Source organism: Oxyura jamaicensis, chromosome 5 (genome assembly GCF_011077185.1).
Source record: "Oxyura jamaicensis isolate SHBP4307 breed ruddy duck chromosome 5, BPBGC_Ojam_1.0, whole genome shotgun sequence".
NCBI lineage: Eukaryota > Metazoa > Chordata > Aves > Anseriformes > Anatidae > Oxyura > Oxyura jamaicensis.
In genome coordinates, this window is record NC_048897.1 from 43847687 (window position 1) to 43873967 (window position 26281).

General features: G+C 45.0%; 1 protein-coding gene and 1 long non-coding RNA gene across 13 annotated transcripts in view; both read left to right on the forward strand.

Annotated features, from left to right (window-relative positions):
• The first annotated feature begins 8428 nt into the window (after positions 1 to 8428).
• On the forward strand, positions 8429 to 23218 carry LOC118168437. The gene is made up of 3 exons (XR_004751564.1): positions 8429 to 8522; positions 11788 to 12002; positions 23111 to 23218. It is a non-coding gene; the product is annotated as an uncharacterized LOC118168437 (long non-coding RNA).
• Positions 23219 to 25748: 2530 nt separating this feature from the next.
• TRAF3 (TNF receptor associated factor 3) overlaps positions 25749 to 26281 on the forward strand; it is a 71337-nt gene continuing 70804 nt past the window's right edge. For 11 of the 12 annotated variants that reach the window (XM_035326561.1, XM_035326572.1, XM_035326573.1 and 8 more), the window contains exon 1: positions 26152 to 26249. The gene's annotated coding sequence lies outside the window, so the exon portion shown is untranslated. Of the gene's footprint in view, positions 25973 to 26151; positions 26250 to 26281 lie in introns of those variants that run through there. The other variant, XM_035326571.1, reaches the window with a different exon arrangement.

Genomic DNA, 26281 nt, shown 5'->3' on the forward strand with positions numbered 1-26281 from the left:
AAAAATCTCAGTTCAGAAAACAAAATACAAGTCTCCAGGTGGAAGTTACAACAGGAAATGTTCTCCTTTAGTAAAATTCATGGCAGAATTCACTTTACAGCAGTGTAATGTCATAGCACCTACTACATTGACACAAACAACATATTTAAGACAAAAATAAAACTTGCAGTCTGAATTTTATTTTAAGTTCATCCTTTGTTTTCACGATATTTATATATATGTATATTATGTCATCCCCTGCTTTCCTTAACAGAATTAGGAAAAAAAAAGTCTTGAAGAAGAGTGAGGTGCATGTATGTTCCTAATACAAGTAAACCTCATTGCTTAAAGATGAAGAAAGTGCTGACCCCCAATGCAAACTGTTGGCTTTTGCTAATGCCTAAAGAATGCTACCCACTTCAGTAACACACTACTTTCACCCAAAGTAATTAAAATATCTCTATTTCTTCTAGTGTATTCACAAGGTAATTTTGAGGATATGTTCTGTATAATCAGTTTTACTGTTATTTTCTTGTAAAATAGGCTATTTTGTTTCCCTTGCAGTTCTTGGCTCTATCCTAGAGTGAAAGGGAAGCTCAGAATGCAACTGAAATTATACTTCCACAAAAGCATTCAGTGTGGAGAGAAGAGTCAGGTGTAATATGTGAAATTGCTCATACTTTCTAACACTTTCTTAATATCAGGCTGAAAATGTCCCATGAAATTCACAGTAATCTTAAAATAAAAGGGAAAAAACTTCACAGTGTGAAGATTTTCTTGCCTTTGTTCAGATTTTTGGTTAGGTCAGAGAATGCATATTTGCACTATTCATGCTAATTATTCTCCCTGAAACAAAGCCCTCACAAAGCGATGTTGGAATTTTTTTTTCTTTGGGCCAGCTTTGTGGTGAGCATTGTGTTTGCCTCTGCAGCACATTTTTTCCATTTGTTTTCATGCGCATTCATAACTCCTGCAAAAAAAAAAAAAAAAAAAAAAAAAAAGCTTTTGAAGGATAACATAGAACAAAGTCTTAGTATTTTTCATGGTACAAGTAGTACGCACAGCTTAGCCGGTGATGTAGTCCTGTGGCTCACAAGGCATTTTTGTGGTGTTGTTATCCCACTTCGATAATTATGTAGGCATTAGTGAACACCACTTTTAAGTAGTCAATAAAGTAAGGTGAAAACTTGAATTATCTTTGTTTTCACACATTTTGGGATGTTGACAGAAAACTCGAGCAGTAATGTGAAGAGAAGTGTGCATTTAAGTCTCAAGAGTGTAATGTCAGTTGGGTGTGATGGATCCCATGGGAGGGGTTATGAGACCAGGTCTTGTTCTCATTCATTAGATGGCGCTGGCCTGCATATATTTCTGTTCCAACAGAAAATGTTAGGACCGATTTAGATAAGAGAGCACTTTGTGGTCTGAGCTCTGACATTACACCTGACATGGCTGTACGTGCACGTGGCCGAGCAGACCCTCGGGATAAGGAAGGCACAACGCTACGAGGCACAACCGCACACATCCACCAGGAGCCTCGAGAAGGGGTGAATTCCTGGTCCCACTGAAGCTGGTGGGAGTTTTATCATCAGCTTCAGTGTATTTTATTCTGACTGTCTGGTTCTTTGGCTCCAAAACACACATTTTTATCTCTCGAGCAAAAAGAGAGTTCCTGCAGCTGTCGGTAGTAATAAGTCTCTTCAAGTCAGTCACCGGGGAACAACTTCACTCATTTGTACACACAAAGCCGGTGTAATGCAGGATGTCAAAAAGCGACAGTGGCCAGCACCTGCAGGCACACTGAAAAAGTCAATTCTCATCGACTCCGGAGAGGTAGTTCCATATTGACTTCCAAAGAGTTTTCCCTGCATGAGAACGGTGGGGTTTGGAAAATGCTGGAGTGAGGTAAAAGAAAGTGCAATTATAGCTGCTGATCATAGATGAGGAATGTCTGCTGGGATCCCCCTTCCTTCCCTTTCCAACCCAGAGGAGTTGCGTGGACTGGAGAGCAACCAGCATGTGGAACATGAAATGGGTTTAAACCTCAAGTATGTCTTAAAGGTGGCCAGCTGTAACACTTCCTAGGGAGATGACGCTACTTCTGTTCTGAAACAAGAAAGGTGAACCTTTATTTCTTTTATTGAAACAACTGAGTGTGGTGGATTTATTAGAAAATTAAGTCCAGACTTTTATTCCGCATTTTGAATGATAACTGAACTAATGTTGCTGGCAGGGACAGAGCTGCTACTGAGACAAAAGACAACAGAGGTTCCCGTGCTTGCCAGCAAAGATCCCGCTGGGCTGAGTCAGGCTTGGTAAGAAGTTTTCCATATGGTCCCATATATCTATATCTATATCAAGAGAGAGATGCTCACATATATCCATATACATACATGTAAGCATGAGGGGTTGTTAAATAAAAAAATAAAGCTGAGAAAACAAACCATCCTGTCACAGCCCAAAGGGCTCTGCTCATTTAAAAATGTTTTCTTTCAAAATATTTGTATTATTTAAGGCAGTATTTTCTATGAGGTCAAGATTCACAAGTACTATCCCAATAGACTGCATTTGTTAGTGATGTGGAATGGGATGGATGGTGAGGTTAAGTTATCAGAAATACCAACAGTAAGCTACATTAGCATCGTGTCAGTTATCTGAAAAGTACATTGAGTTTTGTGCTGGGTTCACAGTCTGGTGAAGAGTTGCATCATTATATTTTCCCTGCTGGTATGATGAAGTGAAAACCTGCTCCTCTGCCCGTATGTGGGACAGAAAGAGCTCTGGGAGTGTTACTTGTCAATAGGGATGAATTTGGGTCTCAGAACAGTTTTTTTTTTTTTTTTTTTTTTCAATTTTTTTTTTCCCTAGCAGTGATGTAGAAGGGAAGAGGAAACTTGTTGGCTTTGTGCACTTGGGCCCATTCACACATACTAATTAAAGTGATGATAGTTTGAAGGTAGTATTAGGATCATCTGTTAGTCAGACTTTGAGTTAATTAACCAGCCAGCCTGCTCACACTGTGAGGGGCTCGTGTGTGATCATGAGTCACCCACTCGGGTAACTGATATTTGTTTATTTTTAGGCAGACTACGAGGCACCCAGACGCCACGGCAATGGGTTCCAGATCAGTACTTTAAATGTATGAAATATATGGGTGATTTGGACCTTGCAGTCGAGAGGAGCGTCTGCTTGCTCACAACTGCTCCTATTGTAGATGATGAGGTCAGGCTCATCACATGAAGACAAATTCCTTATCCTAAGTATAGTTAAGACTCATTCCTGAAATATATATAAAGCATTATTTTGGGATGGATCTGTGTGTGCTCTTGCAGCACTTGATTGGCCCTATATTCATGAGTCAAAAAGTTGGTCCTTATCAGTGTAAGAGTATAAATATGTATGGCATCACATTAATGGTTCTAAATTTGTGTTATGTCTTTGTCCTTTACTCTTGAAGTGTGGTGCTGCTGAGTCCATGAAAGCAAGAGAAGTTGGCAAAAGGGCGGCTCAGAAGGCTCAGTGGGATTTGGGAATGGGTTTGGGGGTCTCTGGGATCGTTGAAACAAGTTCCCTGTCTTTGTGGGTGATCACACCATATAATCCCTTTAATGAATGCATCACGCTCCACTTCACACCAAATTCAGCTTCTGCCCCTTGCTGCTCCAGTACCGCACCTCTCACTTCCCCCTTAAATGTGTTCATGGCCACTTCAGACCCACTTGTTCTTGTGCCAGTGCTGACTCTGCTTCAGCAGCTTTTGTTAGAGGGCATGTTCCAATTTGTTTCATCGGGAGCAGGAGGAAAATTGTGCTTGTCCACATTTTTGTATGGGGAATTTGGAAATTGAAGGGAGGCTTTGTCTAGATAGGAGTCAGCGCCTCCCCCTTAAAATGACTAGAGTAATTTTCTTTGTTTTTCCTTCCTTTCCTCAATTTTTGCATCCTCAGTCCTTTCCTCTATGTCACCTTTCTCCCACTGGTCTCTGGCTTTGTTTCCCTTGGCATCTAGCACATCTATTCCCTGTCACTTCTGCCCCCATTTGTCTCCACCATCGCTTTGATGCCCAGGGCTCCTGAAGCTCAGGTCCTTCACCCCTCTCAGCTCAGGTCAGGCTCCCTTTCCTCCAGGCCAGGCACTGCTCCATCCAGGGCCAGTCCCAGCTTTACAGAGGTGCCTGAGGACTTCTGCTGTGGGTAGCTTGGCCAGCGTTCAACACTCAAAAGGGGTGAGATGTCACCCAGAGCATCTCTCCTCCATTTCAATGGAAATACCGAGCTCTCAGCCCTTGAGCCCTTACTTGTTTCTCCTTTCAGGGTCTCCCTGGCGCTGTCATGGTGCCTCTCTCAGGGGAGGCCTCAGGCTGCTGCAGGTGGACCATGAGGAGCGTGTAGGAGAGAGGGCTGAGGGACAACCCCTGGGATAAGGCAGGGGGCTGCATTGCTTTTTATTTGCTTGTTGTGCCAGGGGAGGTTTACATTGGTATTAGGAAGAACTTCTTTACCGAAAGGGTTGTTAGGCACTGGAATGGGCTGCCCAGGGAAGTGATTGAGTCACCATCCCTGGAGGTCTTTGAAAGACGTTTAGATGTAGAGCTTAGCGATATGGTTTAGTGGAGGACTTGGTAGTGTTAGGTCAGAGGTTGCACTAAGTGATCTTGGAGGTCTCTTCCAACCTGGATGATTCTGTGATTTGCTTTTTTTTTTTTTTTTTTTTTTTTTTTTTTTTGGGTGGGAGGTGTGTCGAGGGCAAGTATTGGGTTGGGAGACATAAATGTCACTGATTCCCTTGCAGAAGTGGCTTTGGGCTGTGGAGAGTGATGGGAAGAGAGACAGCCATTGTTAAATACAGTCCTGGTAGCTTGGTCATATTTCTGGATGTCTTGCATCCCATATATTTAATTTAGCTGTGACTGTGAAATACAGAGCACTATTTAAACCATGTAAATAAATCATTCATTTATTCCTACTCTGTGGCTTAGTACATAGAAAGAAAATGTACTGGGAGTAAAGTATCTTTTTGGAAAAGTGACATTTTTGTAAGAATGCATTAAACAGAAAGTTGATTTAATTCAGAATTCCCCTTTTGTGGATTTATGTCTTAATATTTTAATTTTAATGTTGTGGTGTTTGGGTTTCTTTTCGGTGTAAGCTGTTTTCTTTTTGTGTAAGCTGTCATTTAATGAGCATTGACTTTATCTCATCACTACAAAGCTGATTTCTGCATTTCTCGTATTTGTTTTGGCATTGCAATTACAGAATCACAGTCTTTCTGTCAGTTTCCAGACCAAAACCCCCATGTTTTCATTTTCCCGAGATGAAATCTTTTAAGATTTTCTTTGAAATTCTTTTGCTGAATGCATTTCATATTTGGTCACTTCTGCAATGAAATATTTATGAGCTTTCATTATAATAGTTTCCAGTGCAATAGTGCTGCAGCACGAGTCCCATGATTCTGGCAAATGCAGTGAGTTTTTTGCATGGACTCTTTCTATATATTGTGGTTATGGTAGGATCTGGCAAACAATTTTTGACAAATAAGGTGAAATTAAAGATGGACCCCTTGTGCATTGGCTCCAGGGTTTAATGAGTTTGGCCTCTGAGACAACTTCTCACAGCAGTTTCATCCCGAGTGGTGCTGGTGGGGAGGGGACAGCATTTAGGAGGTTTAGTACTGGGTGATCAGAAAGGGATTTTCTGCAAGCCATGGAGGCCTGGCAACAGCAGCGTGATGGGGGAAGTTTTTCTGCATGCCTTCTGGCACTTGGCTCAAGCCAATAGCACAGATCTCTCGCTATTGCAAACATTCAATTAAATCACCACTGTATTTAATAAACAATTTAAAAATATCAGTTGCAGCAAAACAAACATGGAGATGACAGAATCAGTTTTGTTTTTAGAGGTGGCGGAGAACAGAATGTCCTTTTCTTGGAAACACTATGCTTCCAGGAGGAAAGCTGCTCCTTTGCAGCATGCGCGTCTCAGCTTCTCGAGACGTTGTTTCCAAAATCTCAGGCAGCCCTGGACCATTGAAAACTGTGTGCCAATGTTTGTAGGAGCATGTGCTGCCTAGCTCTCCCTGGGATTTTGGTTCTGTCTCTTGTCCAAATAAAAATCAGTCTTGCAAATCTTGTGTATAAGGGCTAACAAAATTTGGTAAGAACCTAGGAAATTAGTAATTATAGAGAAAAAAAAGTGATTTTCCAACTTAGAAGTTGCTGTCCATTTTGGAAAAAAAAAAAAAAAAAGAAAAAAAAAAAGCCTGGACTTTGTCTTGAAATCTTTTATTTTAAACTGACCAACAATAAGAAGGACATCGCCATGCCTTCCATCCAGATGGCTGCAGACAAAGGCTGGATTTGGCTGGCCGATGTGTGAGAAAGAGAGACCGGCCTCTCATTGCAGGTCTCAGGTTGTCCTGAAATTTGGCTTGTTTGAAAACATACCAACGACATCTTATTTAATAAGGGAACAGACCGACCCTCACTTCAATATCCAGAACACCCTGAATACGCCACAGTAGTAAGTCATTCCTCCAAAGTAACCTTCCAAAGTTAAGCTGGAGACAAATCCTCCTTAGTGTTGGTGTCCTAATATACGTGAAATTCGCAAAGAATTGCCTGATTTTCATTCTATTCAGGTAAATATGCATTTCTTGAAGGCTTCCTCATGGATTGTCCTGTTGCCCACATTTCGTGATCACCCATCAGGTGTTGAGGAGCTACAGTGGTGTTGTCTGTCCTCACTTGTTGGTGTGCTGGTAGAGGTGCTGGTGCGAGGAGAGAAGCTTACAGCGGTGATCCTGAGGGGCTCATCACTATGTATCATGGATGCAACAGTTTTGGAAAGCTGCCTTAACTTGCGTGGGTGCTGTATTCCCAACGGGTGTTACAACAGCAGAGAGATTACAGGATGCCTCGCTGTATTGGTTTTTGCTACTTTGTCCCTTCTACACATGGATCTAGCAGCTCTCTTTGAGGTACAGATTTCCTCTGCTGGAGTCATCCTCCAGGATAGCTTTACAGTCCTTTTGCCTTGGCTTAGCTACCAAACGCCTTGCAGTCTGGGAGAATCCCGAGGCCTTTACCCCTGTAAGGCAGAGCTGGTCCTCCTGAAGGGTCTGGATAACTAGATGAATGAGATGGCCTCTCACGGGACCCTTCTTTTGTCATCATACTCCTCAAAGAGATCCTACAAGTGATGGGAATGGGGCTAAGGGCTGCCTGAGGGGATGGAGGCAAAGAGACTTAAAATAGGTATTTCCATAGAAGGGCAAGATATGGCACTGAGGACTAAAAAAGACCGGTGTCCATCTGTGGGTGTTTGCAGTTAACTCCCAGTGTCACACGTCATCTCTGGGGTTTGGGAGGACCCTAGAGAAACCAGAACACCTCAGCTGCTGGAGAACTCATGTAACTCCTGGCTCCATACCTTTAAAAATGCATTCAAAAGTATATTAAAATATTAACTTCTATTCCAGTAAAAAGTTAATTTCTGTGAAGGATTACTGGGTTTGTTCTTCAGCCAGCATGCTCTTTGGCTACTTATGTTTCTCGGCATTAACACTCCCTCAGCTCCCAAGGCTTCTCTTGAAGCAACACCCGGGTTTTTCAGAAAGACGACAGCCCCAAAGCAAAAGCAGAGACCAAAACAATTCAGAGCATCAAAGTTTATGGGGGGTGGAGGTAAAAATCTGTTTAGCTTTTTCAGTTTTGCTGGCATAAAATTAAGATGCAGATTCTTGCCAGCAGCCTCCTCAGTTTTCAGCAGCCTGGTCAGGGTCTGAACAGGGCCCTCCTGCCAAACCAGAGAGACGTTTATATCCTCCTCCCTTCCCGGCAAGTAGAGGGAGCAGAGGCAAGAGAAAATGAAAAATCAAATCTCTTCGCTGGGACCTGGGCAAATAGCTGGCTCTCTGGTGTCTCCAAGTTCTTTCTGTTTAATAAAACACAGCAGAGCAGGCTTTCTCAGGAGGCTCTCTTTGCTTCATTCAGTACTTCAGGGCCAACATTTTAACAACTCATTTTTTCTCACATTTGTACTTTTACAATATGTTTCTGCTGGCATGACTCAGGTGGGACTGGCCATGGTAAGAAACGGGGAGAGGAAAATTAGCAACCGGGATCCTCAGCCTGTCACTTAACAACTGAATAAGAAAATGACACAGAAGTATGGATCCCCATAGGCAGCAGGTGGTTCCTCAGGTGCTGCTACCCTCTTTGCAGTGGAAGCACACGAACAGCGAGTGGCAGATCTGCACAGGGTAAGTGGGAAATCACGATCCTGAAAATCCCTCCTGAGCTAAAACCTAGCCAAAAGACCACCTTGGCTTTCAAACTGAGAATTTGCTGGACACCTGATGTTTCCATATGTGTGGAGGTGCTTCAGCCTTAGAGTTGAAAATGTGATGCTAAGACCATGCCTGTGCTCTTCCCTCAGGACACACATGTGATATGCACCCTGGAAGCAACAACAGGATCCAAATCACCTGCATGAGGATCCAACCCACCTGCCATGTCCTGGCAGCCGTGCCCTCCTTCATTCCAGGTGAGGAGATGTGAACTTGGCAGAGCCTGTGAGCATTCCCAGGGGACAACCTCACTCTGCAGTGACTCTCCTGTGCTCCCTTGTTTTGGGCCAAGCTCTGATCTGGTTTATGAGGGGCTCTGAGGCTCCTCAGACCCTTTCCAGGGGCTGTGCAGCCTGCTCTGGGCGTCCCTGCTTGAGCAGGGGTTGGACCAGGTGGCCTCCAGAGGGCCCTGCCAGCCTCAGCCATTCTGTGATGGGGTTGGTGTCTCTCTTTTGTGAGCATCCAGACCGCTGTGCTGCAGGGCACGGAGGGAGCTGTGCCTCAGTGGGGTGCTGCAAGAAACACAGAAGTGCCCTTTTATGAACTTGGAGGTGGGAAAGGCTGGGGTAGCACTGCAGTGCTGGGCAGGGGATGCAGCAGCCTTCTTCTTGAGGCCCCTTCCCTTTGCAGGGGATGGGAGGATGTACAGGAGCTCTTGGGCTTTTTGCAGTCTGCTGCCTTAACTTAAAGCAGGTTTTGGTTTAATAAAGCAGGGTAGAGATGCAAAAAACAACACCTTTAAGGTATCTGGGGTGATACAAGGTTCAACTCAGTGCATCATGTACTATGTTTTTTTTTTTGTTTTTTTTTTTTTTTTGTCGTTGTTGTTTTTTTTAATGAAAGTAATTAAAAAAAATAAATGGAATAGATTGGAGCAAAAGACCTATTGCCACAGGGTTCACAGCTGAGGGGTTCACTAGATTGGGGAAAGGGGGTTTTCTGCCCATCTGGGGTCTGCAGCAGGCACTACGTGAGGAGGACAGACTGGTGAGGAGGTTGTTGCTATTTGGGTTGCCCTGCTGAGGCTCTTCTCAAATTCCAGCAACCACTGAGTTATTGATGGGTTTCTTCCACCTGCTTCTGGAAAAATGATTTAGTCAGGGAAATTGAGGTAAAGGAATTGGCTGAAATCTTAATTTCCACCAGGGTGGACTTTTACGTCTTATTTTCTTTTTCCCTCTGCTTATTTCTTCCTCTCTCCTCTGTCTCCTTTTGCCCCTGTTTCAAAGTCTGGATCAGCCAGAGACATGACTGTATTTTTGTTACAGTGCTGTGAGGGTGCTCAGACAGGCTGAGCTGTGCCCTGAACGGCTGAAAACTGGAACAAATCATCTCAAAGGAAATGATAAGGCTGCGTGCTGTGCCCTTTCTTTCACAATGAGATGGAGAGGAAGAGTCGGCACCAAAACAGATGCTGTGTTTTCTGTCTCTGCAGCTCTTCCCTCTCTCTCTCTCTCTCTCTCCATTTGTGTGCTCTTGTCTTTTTTCCTCTGGAGGAACAAAAGAAAACAATGTCTGCTCTGGCCCATTTAAAATAACCTTTTCCCTTTTCGCCAAAGCGGACAGTTGTTGTCACCTCCAGTACCTTATAACAGCCAGCCAAAGAGTGGCTTTCCCCGATATTAGGTCATTCTGTAAGCAGGAAAAATAATGAAGCCTGTTTCTCTGCAGATCTATGTTCCTATCACGTAAAGGGCAGTATTGACTTTTAAGTGAATTATACTCAGGTCTTCTGTTATCTCTGCATAAAGCATAAATGATACTGTGCTCTTCCATGTTCCTCGGCCGTCCTGCCTCCCTGGCCTCTCCAGTGCTTTTCTGCTGCCTTCAGCTGGCTGGCTTTCTTTCTCCTTTCCATCGTCCCTGCACTTCACGGCTTCCCTGCTTTTCTGCTGCTCCAGGCTTCTCTTGAGATTGTCTTGTCATTTCCTCCTCCTCTTTAACCCATCCCTTCCCCTATCATGAGCGATTTTCTCTTTGGGGGCCTCGCGAGCTGCGCTTGTGGCCGTAGAGAACAGGAGGGAGGGCTGTGCTGAAGCAGCAGCAGCTCCCTGGGGAAGGGGAGCCCCAGGGGAAGGGGCAGACTCCGCGCTCCATGCCCCCATAGCAGGTGCTCTCTCAAGGTCTCGCACCTCCCCGTTAGCCACAGCAGACTCTCCAGAACTGGCCATGCTCCAGGGATGGGACCCACCAACTCCCACTGCTGGCCATTTACCAGCTGACCATACTCCACTAGGAAACCTCTTTTTTTTTCTGCTATCATTTCACTACAGGACTACAGCTCGTTCATGCAGCTCCTGACAGCTCGGGGCTCACCTCGGCTCTCTGCACAGGGGTGGGACAGCAGACGTGACACCGGTACCAGGGACCACACAGCACAGCCGCTGAAGGCAGAAGAATTGGGCTACAGCTGCTCCCCGCTGGCTTTCACGCAGTCCTTTCTGCACTCCCTCATTGCCCGCTAGCTCCTATCATGCATTTTTAATTGATTAATTCTTCATCCTTATACTAAGGTCGCACGTTCATGGCAGTCATTGTCAGCACCCCGTGTTCATCTAATGTAAGCTATATTTAGACATTTCCAGGATGACATGTCCCCTAATGTCCAATCTCCTTTTCTGGCTCATGGAAGTCAGACTTCAGACCTTTAGAGCAGGGTTTGGGCAGTCCTTGCCTGGACCATGAGCTGTGCCACTCTGAAGTTTGTCATTCACAGCAGCATGGTTGCAGCCACACAGCTACACGAGAAGATTCCTGTTTGTTTTGTTTTGTTTGTTTGTTTGTTTTGTTTTGTTTGTTTTTGTTTGTTTGTTTTGTTTTGTTTGTTTTTGTTTGTTTGTTTTGGTTTGTTTGTTTTTGTTTGTTTCCCCCATGTTCTTGGCATTGCGTTAACCTGCCCTCGTCCCTGTACCACCTTCCTTGGGCGTGCTGTCTGCACACAGCAGGAAGGGCTCCTGTGCTCGGCCTTTACCACGGTGGCACCGGGTGGCTATTGCATGTAGCATGAGCTGATGCACCCTGTGCATGCCCACCAAAGCACTCCGCTTCCCCAAGCACCTCACTTCCCCTTTCTTCTCCCTGACAACATTCCTCACACAGGAAAGCTAAGAGGTATTCTAGGACTTGGATAATGGGAGAAAAAGCACCAGAGGTCAACTTGGGAAGGTTCAAACCACACTCTGTGCTTCCTGGCCACTGGCTTTTATAAATCCTGTAAGAATTTAATTATCTCGGAAGAGCTCTACTTTCTCTATTAAATTCTCTTGAGATTGGCTGATGGGGGAAAGAAGATGTTGGGGAGAGGCATGCATTGCCTGGTTGATCTCATAAGCCTCATTTCTATAGGAAATTGGGATAAAAGGTAATTGGAAATGGAATAAGCAATGTTAAAAATAACAGCCTAACTTGATCCTTTGCATCTCAGATGCTTTTAATATTTTCTCTCTCTTTCAATACATTAAGGCAAACACGCAAGTGTGAGATGCTGTCTGAAGCCTCGGACTTCATTTAACAAGTTTGAGTTGAGTTAGCACCTTCGAGCCTCTGGGGCTGTGTCTTGCATCAGAAAGAACACAGCTCGTTATCATTCCTGAACTCTGCTCCTCTCAGCCGCTGTGCTAGGTGATGCGAGGTGACACGTGGAGGAAAACAGGATCTCTTCCAGAATATGTGAAAAGGTGGGTTTGACATCAGATTAAATCAATAAGGGGAAGATGGATGAGCAGTTATTACCTGTATTTATAGAGGAGTGTGTAGTAAGAGAAGGGAAAGTTTACCTTAGGACATTTGTTTGCCTCCCTTTTGTTGTACAGCTGCTTGTCCGTCAGCTCTTTGGCTGCCACAGTTGGAAGTGTGTGTTTCAAGGTGAACCGCTGCTTATTTTGGTTTGCCTTAAAATGTTGCTTGGCAAACTGAGGTAGTTCAGGAGATGATTGATGAGCAATGAGACAAGCACGCAGCAGGGACAGGCTGGACAGCTGAGATGACTTCAGCCCCGGTTCAGAGCTGATCCTTTCATTTAAAGGGCAGGGTTGGGTTGAAGGGAAAAAGGATGCTAAGGAAGAAAAGATGAATGAGGGAGAGAGAGAGATGGTTTCAACGGCTACGAGACAGGCTGTGATATGGTAGTCACCATAGTGATAACGAGGGAGGAAGGCAGGAGACAGGACAAAAACAAAGTCAGTCGATAGTAAAAACATTCCAGGTTCAAAAGGCAGTCTGCTGGCTTGGCGTGTGTCTGCGGATCGTGAGGGCTGGGCAGGCACCAGCTGGCTTCCCCACACCTTTCTGCCGCTATTGGATTTTGTTTGCTGAAGGCAAATTTAAAATTATTCTTTGGACCATCACGTAACAAAGACAACAATATTTTAGCTAAAGAATATTCCCTTTAGGAACAACTGGCTCTTGGCTAAGCCTGACTAACTTTGTGGTAAGATTGATATGAGAAAAAATCCCTATCCTACAAGTTATTGGAAAAGTATATTTTTTACGTTTTTTGTAAATGACTCCTTCCTGTCTTTTACTAGTGCCTTCAAATTGTTAGTGCATTTATTCCCTGTGAAGGGAGGACTGTCCTACAGCTGGGCTCATAAGAACACAGATATACACCAGCCACAGAGCCTGCAGGTCTGTGTTAGCTCCCTTGGTCCCCCAGCACATGCAGATGGTAAGGGAGCGTTGGGAGGGGATCCACAAATGCCAGTATGCTGAAGTGTGGCTTACCTGAAACAGTCTGAAGGAGGCCCTGAAAGAGGAGACATCCTTAGATGCACACTATCACTTCAGAAGAAGCTGAAACAATTTAGGACTTTATCATCTTTTCAACTGTTTGCCTCGTCTCTCCCCAAGATTACCATTGTCACCGCAATGTGGTTCATCCACTCAAGAGCAAAGTCAGACCAGGTGGGTTTTTCACTGAAGCAGATGAGCTACATCATGGGCAACTCTGCCAGCTCTGCTAGGGGAAAGCAGTGGTTTTCAGACCAGGAGAAGTAGGGGAAGGGCAAAGAGCTAATTCCTTACGCTGCCACAGATACATTTGCAAGAGACCATCTGAACAAAGCTTTAGATCTGCCCCTTCCCATGGCATAGACATCTCACTGCATGCCACCAGGCAGTGCCTTTCTCCATCTGAAATTCAAACTGGAGCCAGATGTCTGAAACTTGGCTTTGTTGCATTAGTCTTTCTGTTGTTGTTTCTGCTGTTTCTGTGTCAGCTGCTGGAGATGAGACAAGAGACAGGGGTTAGAGCGCTTGACAAAGAGATCCATTCACCTACTGCCCATCAGCGGAGCATCCAGGCGTAGCTGCAACTATGCTGGAAGAGAGGACCCCGCAAACCTTTTGAAGCTTTTCTCTGCTGCATGAAATAATTAGAGATCCTTGAGGGAAGGAAAAAGGATGGAGGAGAAAGTGTGAGGAAATATTCCATTCCAGAGATTGCAGCACCTACTTCTGAGTCCCAGCATCCCAGTCTATCCCTAATAATTTATGAAGTTTTGTTTTGTCTTTGTCCCCTCCAAACTTTATTCCAGACTGCAGCATTTCTGTGAACTGTGGGAAAAGAGACACATAAGCTTAGAGACAAAAAACAGTCTTACACAAGTTATTACTGGAATACACCAAGGACATAAACATTTGACACTGATGTATTAAGTGTCTTATTGCTATCACAGAAGGTTTCATGATATGCCATATTTTCTCTGACCCTTTTACTTGCAAGTTGTGTCTTTTCCTAAAGCTTCATGGTAAAATCAGTTTTTTTTCTCTTGGTTGAGAAATTAGATGAATTTTAGATTTCTAAACCTGTTATCCTTGATCTTCTTCAGTGGGGAAAGGCCTTCAACCATGCCCCAAGAAAAGTAGTGATTTTTGCCTGATTCTTTAAGGGTGTAGGATGTAATGAGCCCCTGGATTTACCAAATCATTTCATCGTATATCTTCACTTCTAATAAATATCCTCACCAGACTACTCCTCCCATTTCATTTAGGTTGTAAAAACAAGTCTAGGAGTCTCCAGGAATGATGGTGTCAAGCCTAATGAGCCCCTTTCCTTTGATTTCTTAAGTAGACAGGAACACATGTTAACATTCTTAATTGTTGGATCCAGCCTTTCAGGTTTCCTCCTATAACTATTTAAAGTTGTGTAAGTTCTGTGAAGTGTACCGTGCAATGGGCTACAGAAATTGTGAACCTGAATTACAGGCAACCATATTAACCCTTACTTCTGAAAGTATTTTTGTGGCATTTCAATACTTGTGTTAGGTGGTACCAAGCCAGAGGTCAGGTTGTACCATGGCAGTCTTCAGCAACCTCCTTTTTTTTATATATTTATATATATATATATATATATATGTATACATATATTCTTTTTTTTCAAAGATTTCACAATGGTACCCTGGTATGGGGCATCTCACCTAGAGGTGAGAGGGAGAAAAAGAAAAGGGAAATTAGCAATAGGGATGAGAAACAGGAATTAACTTCATTGAAAGGCAGTTTTCCTTGGTGAAAAGCCATTGAGAACCATACTTGGATGGCAAATCCAGAGATGGAGGTTACAAGTAGGTCATCAGAGAAACTGGGATGAGGATGAGATCCCTAAGCAATGGAGAGTGAAGTGAAAACAGTGGGAAAAGTGAATAGCACAAGAGTAAGCCAGGGATGTAAAGAAAAGAATGGGGCAGAGATGCAGAAAGGCCTGTATTAGGGGAATGCCCATCAAGGTGTGTGATACCCCCCCACCAGAGCACGGACAGGCAGTCTGGCTGCTGAGCCTCCCTGTTCTGTTGTCAATGAATAGCTGTGAAGCTGTGACGGCAGGATAGGTGCTCTCGCATCCAGACTACAGGGCATTGTAATACTGTGAGCAGATATTCCATTAGGTCAAGCAGCAGAAGTGCATGGAGTGGATCTAAAGAGTCACCTCTTCCTGAGCATGAGGATATGAATGATTCCAGATGCCACATCAAAAAAAAAAAAAAAAAAAAAAAAAAAAGTATTAAAACTCCTTCCCCACTCCCCAGAATAGAAATCTATACGTGCAAGTGACAATGAGGTTGAAGTTCAGGTGATTCACAAATTCAGGTGACTCAGAAAAATGACAGAATAAAGACTGCATTATGAGGCAGCTCTTAATGGGACACTATTTTTTTTCCAAAGGACTCACATTTCTTTGGTACAAGAGAGAGGCAGAGGATCCCTTAGTCATTTTGTTTTATCTGCAGCATTTAATGAGTTGTCCCCTACAGATTTTATTGCATGTTATACAGACTTGCTTTAAAGACCTATTTCTTTAAAGATCTATTTCCTCCTAGCTAAGGATGCCATATATATATATATATATATTTTTTTTTTTCCTCTGGCACATCCTTCTTTTCTGCCCTTTGAATCACATCCAGGTGATTTTTAGTAAGTAACCAGGATTTTAAAGGGCAGTTTGAGGGATGAGTGATCTTGGAATTGGAGGGTGTGAGAGTTAACATCTAGGACTTTTACTCCCCTTGCTTTATATTGGCAATATGGTAGCTCAAGCCCTAACATTTTCTCCAGTGCTCATCCCTGCTGGTTTGGAGGGCTTCACAAACATTAAGTTCATCTTCATATCAGCCCAGCAAGGGCTTCATTTTGCTCTGATATTTTGGGGAAATTATGTGGGGCTTTAGAAATAAATTTCATTATCAGTATTTTAACTTTGATTATAGAGTACATCTGTCCCTGCAAAGACCTTGCCAAGAGCAATGGCTAACAACCTCTGATTATAGATCAGAAAACTACAAGGTTGCCTCCTGGGTCATTTTTTTTTCTTTTCAGGCCATGTGCTTTTCTTTCTCATTCAAGGTATTTGAAGCAGAACATGGTAAACTCTCTTTGCAATATTGGACTCCTTACCAGCTGGGTATGCAAATATCCCATTCTCACCTACTTTCTGCTGGACACAGTTTGTGTAGCTCCAAGTACCTCTTAAGGTTAAGATGAAACAGATATCTGGAAGTCAAGAATCTCTCTTGGTGCAGACCTACCCCCAGCAGAGCGATCTGTTACTCAGAGAGGTAGATGATCCTGTGGGAAGAATGTGATCACATCATTAAAGGCTTCAGAATTAATAATCAGAAGCAGGACAGAAGGGATATCAGTCAAACAGAAATTGCACACTCAGGCTTAATGTTAGTTCTTCCTCAATTCCCCAGTCACACTGTTCTTACTAGATTTTGATATAAATGCTGCAACTAGAAATGGAATGACAAATACACCCAGCAGAACTGATATCAATTCACTGCAAAATATATTAGTTGTGGCCAATAAAGTCAGATTATTTTACTGGATTTACTCTGGATTTACCCTAGTGTAACCCAGAACAGAATGTGGTCCTGTGGGTATAGGAGAAGTTACGCTGTAAAGAAATAAATCTCAACTATTTCAAGTTTTATTAGCTTATTTTTCTGTCGGGCCTTTCAATTTTTGTATTTTTCATATACTGGGTCTTGGCTGGGATGAAAGCTATACTTTTCCATTAGTCTTCATTGTGTTATAGAGTTTTTGTAAAGAGTAGATGATGTTTTAAAAAAGCCAAGAATAGACAATATATGTAATTGTTTATAATGAATTTACTCTTGGCTCAGTTTAGCCTTTAGCGTGACAAAGAATTTTATCCAAGAGCATAGTCAATCTATATAGTATTGCCAAATCAAATAATTTAAAAATCATGAGTCACATCTTAAAATAATAATAAAAAAATGACATGGGCTTCTAATTATAAAGTTTAGAAGAGAATATATGTTCAACTCATTTTGCTTTGCCTTCTGTTTTCTGAGCCTTTGCAGTGCGCTCAGGTTATATTTTGAAGCCTTCCCTCTGCAGCCACGAGAGCAAGAAAATTACTGCCTTTTTGTTTAAGTGAAAGAAAAATGAGAGCTTCTTGTGTAATCACATCACTCCAGAAGCTGGTACTTTGAGGAAAAAGCCTCAAATATCAGAAAACTTATGATAAAAATTGGGAGAATTGGCAATTTGTAGCTCCTCAAAGGTGTCTGAGTTTTAGATATGCCCTTCTTACAAATAAAGAATTTCCTGAAGTATATAAAAGATGCAAGGCTATACTTCTGCAGCAATACCATTACCTGGAGGAAATAACTTCTCCAGGAAAAGACACAGATTGCCACCTTCTCTCCACAACCACTGAAATGGGAGGCCTGGCTAGAGGAAAAAAAATCTGATCTCAGCTGAGTCGGCAATCTGTTACCACAGCATGGGCTGGGAGCAGCTCCAGGAAAGTCAGTGAAAATGCCACAGCTTTCCACTTTGCATCTCAGATCAGAAAGTTTCCCAATACCTTGTGGAAATTGGAGGTGGCAGGCATACTATTTTTTGGTTTTATGACTATGTATTATCTCTAAAAGAACAGGAGAGGCTAGGGCCTCCCATCTGCTCTGGCTTATTGTGATTTAATTCTGCAGAGATTGCACAAAGACCAACCAGCACAGGTAAAACCGAGGCCAAAGAAGAATTTATATTTTTGCAACTTTCAGTTCCACACAAAAATGACATTAGATTTTGTGCATTTTTAACTCACATCTGTCTGCACGAGGGAAACACTTCATTGCTAAGTAGCAAACTGAAGTTATGCAGCTAGTTCAGGACGTTGAAGCACCGTAGAGCAGACCCTCTAGAAATTGAACCCAGGAAAAGAGTGCAGGCTTAGACATGGGCTCTTTTGTCTTTGGGATATAATCTAGGAAGAACGAAAAGAGTGAAGAACCTGGGGACTGTTGTGGGGTGACCCAGTGACTGGTGAAATCCCCTTGTCCCATTCTCCTGTGGATCCTAAGTAAGCTGACCTGATGACTTCTCCATACATCTCCTGCTGCTCCAAGGGTTCTTTACAGAGTTGTAGCCTCAGCATCTCTCCTGAGTTTCAAAGGAGCTCTTTTTTATTGTAATGAGAAAAGCTCCTGCTAAGTATTACCTTTCTTTGTCCACTTTTCTGCAGGGTAGATGCCTGTGATTGATATGCCATCCCACAGCTATGGGAGATGACAACTACCAACAGCAGTAGGTCACTCATTTCTTGTAGAAAAAGATGGGTTTCTTTATAACTTTAAGCCATTTTTGTCAGGCACATTTCTTTCCAGTCATCTGAAGGTTCCAAAGGAATTTTTCTAATACTTTTAGTTCATACCTTTGCAGGTTCTGAGCTAATATTTCACCATTTCCACAACAGGTCTTTCAATATTGGGCACAAGAGGAGGTGCTTCTTCTCCAGTGGACATGGCTCTTGTGTGCATTGGTGCCAACAGAACTCATTTGTTATTGCTCCAGTTTTCAAACAGGAGCCTCTACAGCTGAGTAGCTGGGGTTGTTTGGTAACCTAAAGTCCAACAGCTCTGTCTGGCTTCTTCCTGCTGCTCGGGCCTTGGTGTGTGTCTGCACCAGAGGCCTGAATAGTCCTGCATGACAAAGCACCTCAGGCTAGAGGAGGGGTTACCTGTACCCCCAACACCACAACTCACCACAACTATCTGGCACTGGCCCTCCTCAGGCCACGAGGCCTCCTCCTTCCTTGTCCCCACACTGATATGAGCTGTCCCACAGCTCTCCAGTTCTCAGGCTCACCAGAAACCTTATCCTGATAGCCAACTCACATTTTTCCTTCTCTGCTTTTCTCCCCGGTCTATCTGCTCTTGAGTCATTGCTTCTTTATGCTAATCACTGGAGCTGGATTCTTTCTAGCTCTGTTTAATTACTGTCTAGCTTATATATAACCCCCTCATACTGTAATCATAGAGATAGTAAAGATTATGCAAATGTTGATTAGGGTGTAATGTGGCTTGCAGAACATTCATCATAGCTGGTGAGAGGTGAGAAGAAGAGAAGCTTGATTCTTAGGGGCTAGGCTGAATTTGTCTTGAGAGCATTTAGATTTATTTTTTGACTTGAAAACTGAACATATTTGATACAGAGAATACTGAAACTCAACACGGAAAGTATTTGAATATCATCATGCATCCCTGAAGATACATTTTAAGTAGATGGTCTTGGATCTCACCTGTGCAGTGTGTTGTGGTTGCTAAGATAGTCAGTTGTTTGCATCACAAGACAGATGCTCTCATCTTGATACCACTCGGAGGCTTTTTGTCATTTTCTTCAAATTCAGAGAGCAGAGACCTCCCAAAACCCTGCAATAAAAAATACAGGTGAAAGTGAAATTATCCTAAATATCAGTCAGCAAGTAGGATGATCTTTCCTCTCCTAATTCTGAAGACTCGGGTGGATAAGCAGATTCCCAGCTAAGAGGTATCTTCTGACAAACAGCTGGGCAATTTTTTCCCCTAGAGTTACCACATTTTCCACATATTATCATGAGGCAGAATGAATGGTAGCTGCGAAACTGTAAATCTGAATTGCTATTTATTATACAAGGTGAGAAAACTGCCAAGAATAGTGGGGAAAAAAATGTTGAGTAACAAGAGGCAGACCATCAGGAAACTACAAGCTGTATGCTAAAATCCAGAGAGACAGAAGGACATGATATTGGTGCAGATATAAGTCTTGGATCCAGCACTTGGGGATCCACTAGATTGTTGGCTATATATTAGACAAAGGCTGACAGGGAATTGTTAATGTCATGAAACAAGTCCCAAAACTGTACCTGTAAGACCTGGATCTGGGACAGAACATCCTTCAATAAGACGATAGTGTCTGTCATACACATAGGGTAAGATTCACACGATTTAACACAGGGAATCAGGGCTCCACGATGAAGAGCTGTAGCTCCCAAGGGAACAACGTTGACAAGGGAAGTTTTATTTTCCTCTAGGCTTCTAGAACAACTATTCTTTACATGATTATTGCTACTGACTGGATTCTGTCCAGGAATCTGCTGGCATTACTGCACAGCAAACACTGAGGCTCCATCTTGCAGTAACCTCTTTGGTACCAAGGCCAGCTGGTCTGCCTAGATCAGGCTGTTGATAAAGTTGGGTTTCAGGGTTTGGAAACACACCTTTTGCAGGCAGTTTGCTTATGACAGAAGAGCACCCAGGGGCTCAAGCAATCTTCAAGACCACTCTGAAATCTCCTTCTAAAACTTGCTAGAGCAGTGTCAATATTAGGGGAACAAGCATGCCTCTTGGCTGGCATGACTGGAACCCAATCTGTTGTGATGCCCTCATGGTGCTGGGGATGAGGCACACAGCTAAGCTGGAATCCAGGGAAGCGATGAGACTCAATGACCACCTCCTCGTCACCTCAAATGCTCAAATTGTTCCTAAGTCTGATTCTCACAGGTTGGTTCGTGTTCCCATGACTACATGCAGAAAAGGTGAAAGTAAAAATAGTTGTGTCACCCTGAAGAAACAGCTATTATTGATTACTGTGAAGAGCCAGTAACAATTTCTACAATAATGAGCAATTCTCAGCATTGAAAGAATACTCATCTGGTCTTTCTGCCAATATCGGGAGAGGCTTTTTTCCTTTATGTGATTACATTCTGAGGTTCTTGATGGAGAAAAGATCCCAAAGATATTTTCAGAGATGGGTGTATCGCCCAGAAAATGAGGGCATCCAGTTGAGTTAATACAGCTGTTATATTCATCTCAGCCTTTTACTTTGCCAGGTATTTAATAGAATCCTTGCACTTGTTAGTTACAAGCTAGTATCATAACAGACATCTTATGTCTGGGGAAAACTTTTGGACCAAATCTTTGATCCCAATAAAGCTGCTTCACGCTGCTCAAAAGGCACAAAGCAGCCTTTAAGATGCTTTTACTGGTTATATTCGGATTCAGCTGTCACAGGGAAATCTCCATATGGTGGAGAGCAGGTCTTGCTGAGTCTGCACTCTTCCCACCACAGCTCTGGATCTGGAGATGTACTGAGGCACAGACGTGTAGCTGAAGAATTGCTCTGCTCTAGTAATTCCCCGCTGTAGTAACTTGCCTTGTCTCTTCTTCCAAGTACAACTTAGAGTTTATGTGACCCACTCTACAGGCATCTTTGGACATCCACTCGAAATTTTCATTTGACTCCAAAGCCAATTTGGCACAGGCACAATGGCAGTCTTGGTGGTGGGGGAGCCCAAGACTGGGGATCTCTCTCTCTCTCTCTTTTTTTTTTTTTTTTTTTTTTTTAAATGGTCTCAGCAAGAGAATAAGAAAGCTCTAAGATTACCGAGACACAGTTGTGATATGTCATACTAATATTTCTTGTCAATCGTGAAGGATGTGTATAAACTGACATGAGAATTACAATTAGCTTGAAAGAAATGAAAAAATGTCACATAGCATACTCCTTAACTTCTGGAAGACTTAGGGAATGTTTCTCCTCAAATGCTTGTCATTTAAAAAGCCATCACTTTCTAGGAATTTAAAGTACAAATCACTGCTTGGGCAGGGGAAATCTTTTTTTTTCCTTAAGCAAGAGGGCTGTCACATTAGACTTTCCTGCTTAGCAGCAGTTGAAATAAACTCAGGGGAATCTTTATCTCATGTATAGGATGCAACAAATTAATGTGTATTCCCACGATACAGGTTCTCTTCAGCGATACAAAGGAATATAAATTTAATGATTTTATTGTTCTGTTAATTAACACCTTCAATCCATAGCGTAAGATGAGGAAGCTGCAAGTCAAGAAGCTTCCCCAGTGCCAGATGCAGAAGCTGTTTTGTGTTAAGTCCTGCTCAAATGCACAGTAGGTATCGATTAGGAACGCGACACAATCGCCTTCCGATAACACACTGCAGAAACTGTGGAGAGGGCAGGCACAATGCACACAGCTCACAACATTAGAGGTAGCATTATGTACAGAAGCAGTGCCAAAATGCACCTGAAACAGCAGGGCTAATAAGGACGTACTCTATCATCACCAGCTACAATAGTTCAGCTGAATGACTGTTAATTGCAGGAAAATGCTTCACACGAGAAACAATGGGTGCTGTCCTCTCTCTATCCTCCCAGGTTCACCTCCAGTATTACAAATAATCTGTTGATGTTGTTTTGTGAAGGATAGGACTGGAAATGATCTCTCCCTACAATGGTGAGCAGTAACGCAGTGGAGGTTTTGTTTAGGACATCTCACAGAACACCTTTTCTGCAAACCCCATTCATCCAGGGTCACAAAACACTTCTGAGTATTGGATAATAAACTTCAGAGCTGCAGCAAAAGACCACGGTACCACAGAGGACTGTGACAGGAGGTGACACCAGTATCCCTGCAACAAGATATTTGCCAAGTAAATTTCCCAGAAGATTCTGAGAAATTGGCAGGGGTGGGCGCAAAGGGGAAGCAGTCCCCGGTCAGCCTCACCTGAGGGAAAGATTTCTTCGTGACCCAGATCTGTCAATCAGCTCAACCATACGGCTATGAGCAAGATGCACCACAAACCACCTGACGATTTCATGTCACCAGTGTCCTTTCTACATCCTGTCTCTGACTAATTTCCAGTGCTTCAGAGGCAGTTGAGAAAACCCTGAGAAGCCAAATGCAGCTGGGGTAGAGGACCAGAAGCAGCCCTGAAGTTTGGGAATCGTAGAGGTACAAAGGAAAAGGGCAGCAGCTCGGTCCCCTTTAAATTCCCCTCGGACATATCACAGTACCATGCCCCGATTAAAAACCTTTAGGTACTTGTGCCTAGAGCACTGTTTGCTCACTCCTGGCATGGTCAGAAAGCTTTCCAGTCCAAGTCCAAGCTCACAACCGATTCGTAACCAAACATCCTTGTGCTTGTATAATTCTTTCATTAATTTAAATAGTTCTCCTTCCTTGATATTTACTCTTTGAATGTATTTACAGTGAATCATCCCGCCTTTTTGCAGCCTTCATTTGGCTAGCTAAGGAAGCCAAGCTTGTGTGCTTGAAGCTCCGTGCCTAGAACACAGAAGCCCCGTTGCCCCGTCACCCCGCTGCACCTGCTGCAACCTGAGTCAACCTTTTCTGATCACAAGTCACCAGAACCGTACATAATTTTCCAAATGAGGGGAGGGTCCCCAGCAGTGCTGTGTAAAGCCATGTTAATACTTCCCTGTCTCTTCTAAAAATACCCCAGCTGGTGCATCATAGGCTCACATAAGCCTTTTCCACAGCTCTATGCGCTGGCAACTCACAGTCATGTTCTCACAGAGATACACCCCCGTATGAAGGCCAGGCGGCAGGCCTGACGCTACCAGCATCACCGCCTTCCTCCATTCACTACTTCTAACCTTGAACAAATTGTTTTCGAAATTGTATTTTCATTTGTCAGTTTCTTTTGGTATCTGTGGGTAAAAATCTGCTTTGGGCTCCTCAGCCCCATCACGAGCGTCCTTTGTTTCTCCATGTTCTGTCACTCCCAAGCTGTGGACAATTTGTCCCTCTTGCAATTTAACAGGAGCTGAATTAGTCCATGATTGCTCAGTTTCAATACCACGGCCTTCTACAAGGCCCTTGTCACTTATTAACACGAGGCCTAAAATAGCATCCTCATCCATGGACCCCCTGCTTGCTTGACAAGTCTAGCCTCCATCACCCTCCAGAACATTTAAGCCCTGCCTCTTCCCAGTGATATTTTCCAGCCTGTACCTGAGAAATGATGCTTTCCCTTAATCACATGATATTGACTCTCCACAGTTTTTGCAGATAACTGTCCCTATTCAAGTTTCTAATGGATGACCACCATTATTTCTATGGATTTTTTTTTTTTTATTTTAATTCTTCTCACATGCAATTTTCTGAATCAATGCCCTCTCATTTTACTTCTTTGAACCATTTTGCTAGAATGCAGGGTCACTTTTCCATCATTTCCGTTGCTCCAAGCAGCTGCCCCTCCAGGACTGTCCTCCAAGCACTGCTGCCAGCAGCGCTGCGTGGCGGGGACGTGCAGCGTGCCGCAGCAGCGATGACAGGCGCTGCTTTGACTGAAAATGTTGTGTATGCCATGAAATCCCAAGCCCCTTATAGGCCAGGCACTGGCGACATAGCTTGCTGTAATAAACGTGTTTGAATTCTTTGGAATATTGTGATAAGGAAAAAGAAAAAAAGCAACCAAGCTCTTGGAATGGGAGGCATTTCATCAGACCAAGTCTCTATCCCTTCAGCTACCGACATTTTTAAATATGGAAAGCCTCTGTTTGACATCTCTTAGATAGTGTAAGACTTTGTTTTCAGTCTCTTTTTCGGGAAGAACACGTTAGCACAGCTGCTGGAGCTACCGGCACTGGAATCCTATTATGTTTTTTCTTTTTTTTTTTTTTTTCCTAGGGCAAAACAAGAGGACACACATACAACAGCAAAAAGAGTGGCAAGGAAGGAAATTGCAGGTTTGTCTCTGATAGAAACTTATTTACTTATTTGCAGCCCCGCCGCCGGAGAAATCCAGGCTCGGTGCTAGCAGCCTTCCCAGAGCGAGGCAATCTCGAGCAAGTGACGGGAACATTTAAGACCTCGGTCTCAGCTTGTCTTTCTGCTCACAGGTTCACGGCGGCGTTTCAGCAGGCGCAGCTGTCTTGACAGCAACGCCGGCCCCTTACTGGGGACAGCAGCGAGAGGAGGGAGCGGGGAGGGGGGAGAGAAAGCGGACAAGTGGGACGAGGAGGGAAGCGGCAGGCACGGAGGGGATTAGCCGAGCCTCGTTGTGTAGGGTCTGGCGAGGACACAGCCGGAGCTGGAGACGTGTGGTTCGCCGGGCAGGTTGGCGTGGGCGTTGCACCGCTGCGGGGGATGCGGATGGCAGCGGGTCGGCGGGGACGGCGCCGGGGGACGCGGGCAGGGGGATGCTGCCGGTGGCGGAACCTGCCCGCTCCGGATCCCGCACCCGGCCGATCCTCCCTGGACAAACAGCGTCCAAAAGGGACGCTGGCCTCACCCCGGCGAAACCAGCCCCGCACCGCGCGGTTCTCCGCGCCCCGACCTGTCCCTGAGCAGCCCCCCCAGGACCCGCACGGCTCCTCACGGCGGCCGCCCCCCCTGCTCACAGCAGGCACCTGCCCTCATCGCGACATGGCGCGACACCACCTATCGAGGCCGGCCGCCCGCAGGGGATGGCAGCATCTCCTCCTCCCCTCAGCGCCTCGGAGGGGAGCCCCCCTGAGGGGGGTGGTCGAGCCGCCCTGCCCCCGGCTCCTTCCTCAGCTTTTCCAGACTCTTCTCCCCCTCCCCCCCCCCCTCTCTGGGGGGTTGGGTGGGGTGTTTTTTTTTTTTTTTTTTGCTTTTTTCCCCCCCCCTCCCCCCCCCCCCCCCCCAGTGGCGTTTTTTAAATAAAGCCGACCGCCTTCCATAGCGACCCTTTGCGCCGGCTCCTCTCCTCCGCGTTCCCTCACGGTCCCCGTCCCCCCCCCCAGCCCCAAACCCCTCAGGCCGAGCCCCCGGGACCCCCAGCCCCTCAGCCCGGGGTGCTGCGGTGTGGTGCCGGTGCGGGGGGGGGGGGGGGCACAGCGGCATCAGGTGCAGGCGGGCAGGGCAAGGCCCGTCCCCCGGCTGCCGCCTGCGCGTTGAGCCGGGCCCGCCCCTGTGTGTGCGGGGAGGAGCCGGGCGCGCAGCGGGCTTCGCCGGGGATTTCCAGCCTGAGCGGGCGGGAGAGGAAGTGCGGGGCGGGGGGGAGACGGCGCAGGGCGGCCGGGACTTTCCGCCGGGCTTGGCGGGCGCCTTTCGCCGGGCTCCAGCCGCCGCCGTGCCCGCTCGCAGGTAGGGGCAGCCGCGGGGCTCGGTGCGCCCCGGGCCGGTTGGAGCTCCCTCGGTGCTGCTGCTGCTGCTGCTCCGGGCTCCGGCCGGGCTGCTCGGGGCTCCCCGGAGCCGTTGTGGGGGTGGGGGGGGGACACGCGAGGCGGAGGGGGAGCACGGCGCTGATACGGGGCATCTGCTGGCAGGCGGCGCCCGGTGCCGGGACCTCGGCGGCGGCAGCGGCCGGGGACGGACCAGCGCGGACTCTGCCTGCCCGGAGGCGCTCGGTATTTTGCAGGTGCCCCGTTTTCTTACTTATTTTATAATCCG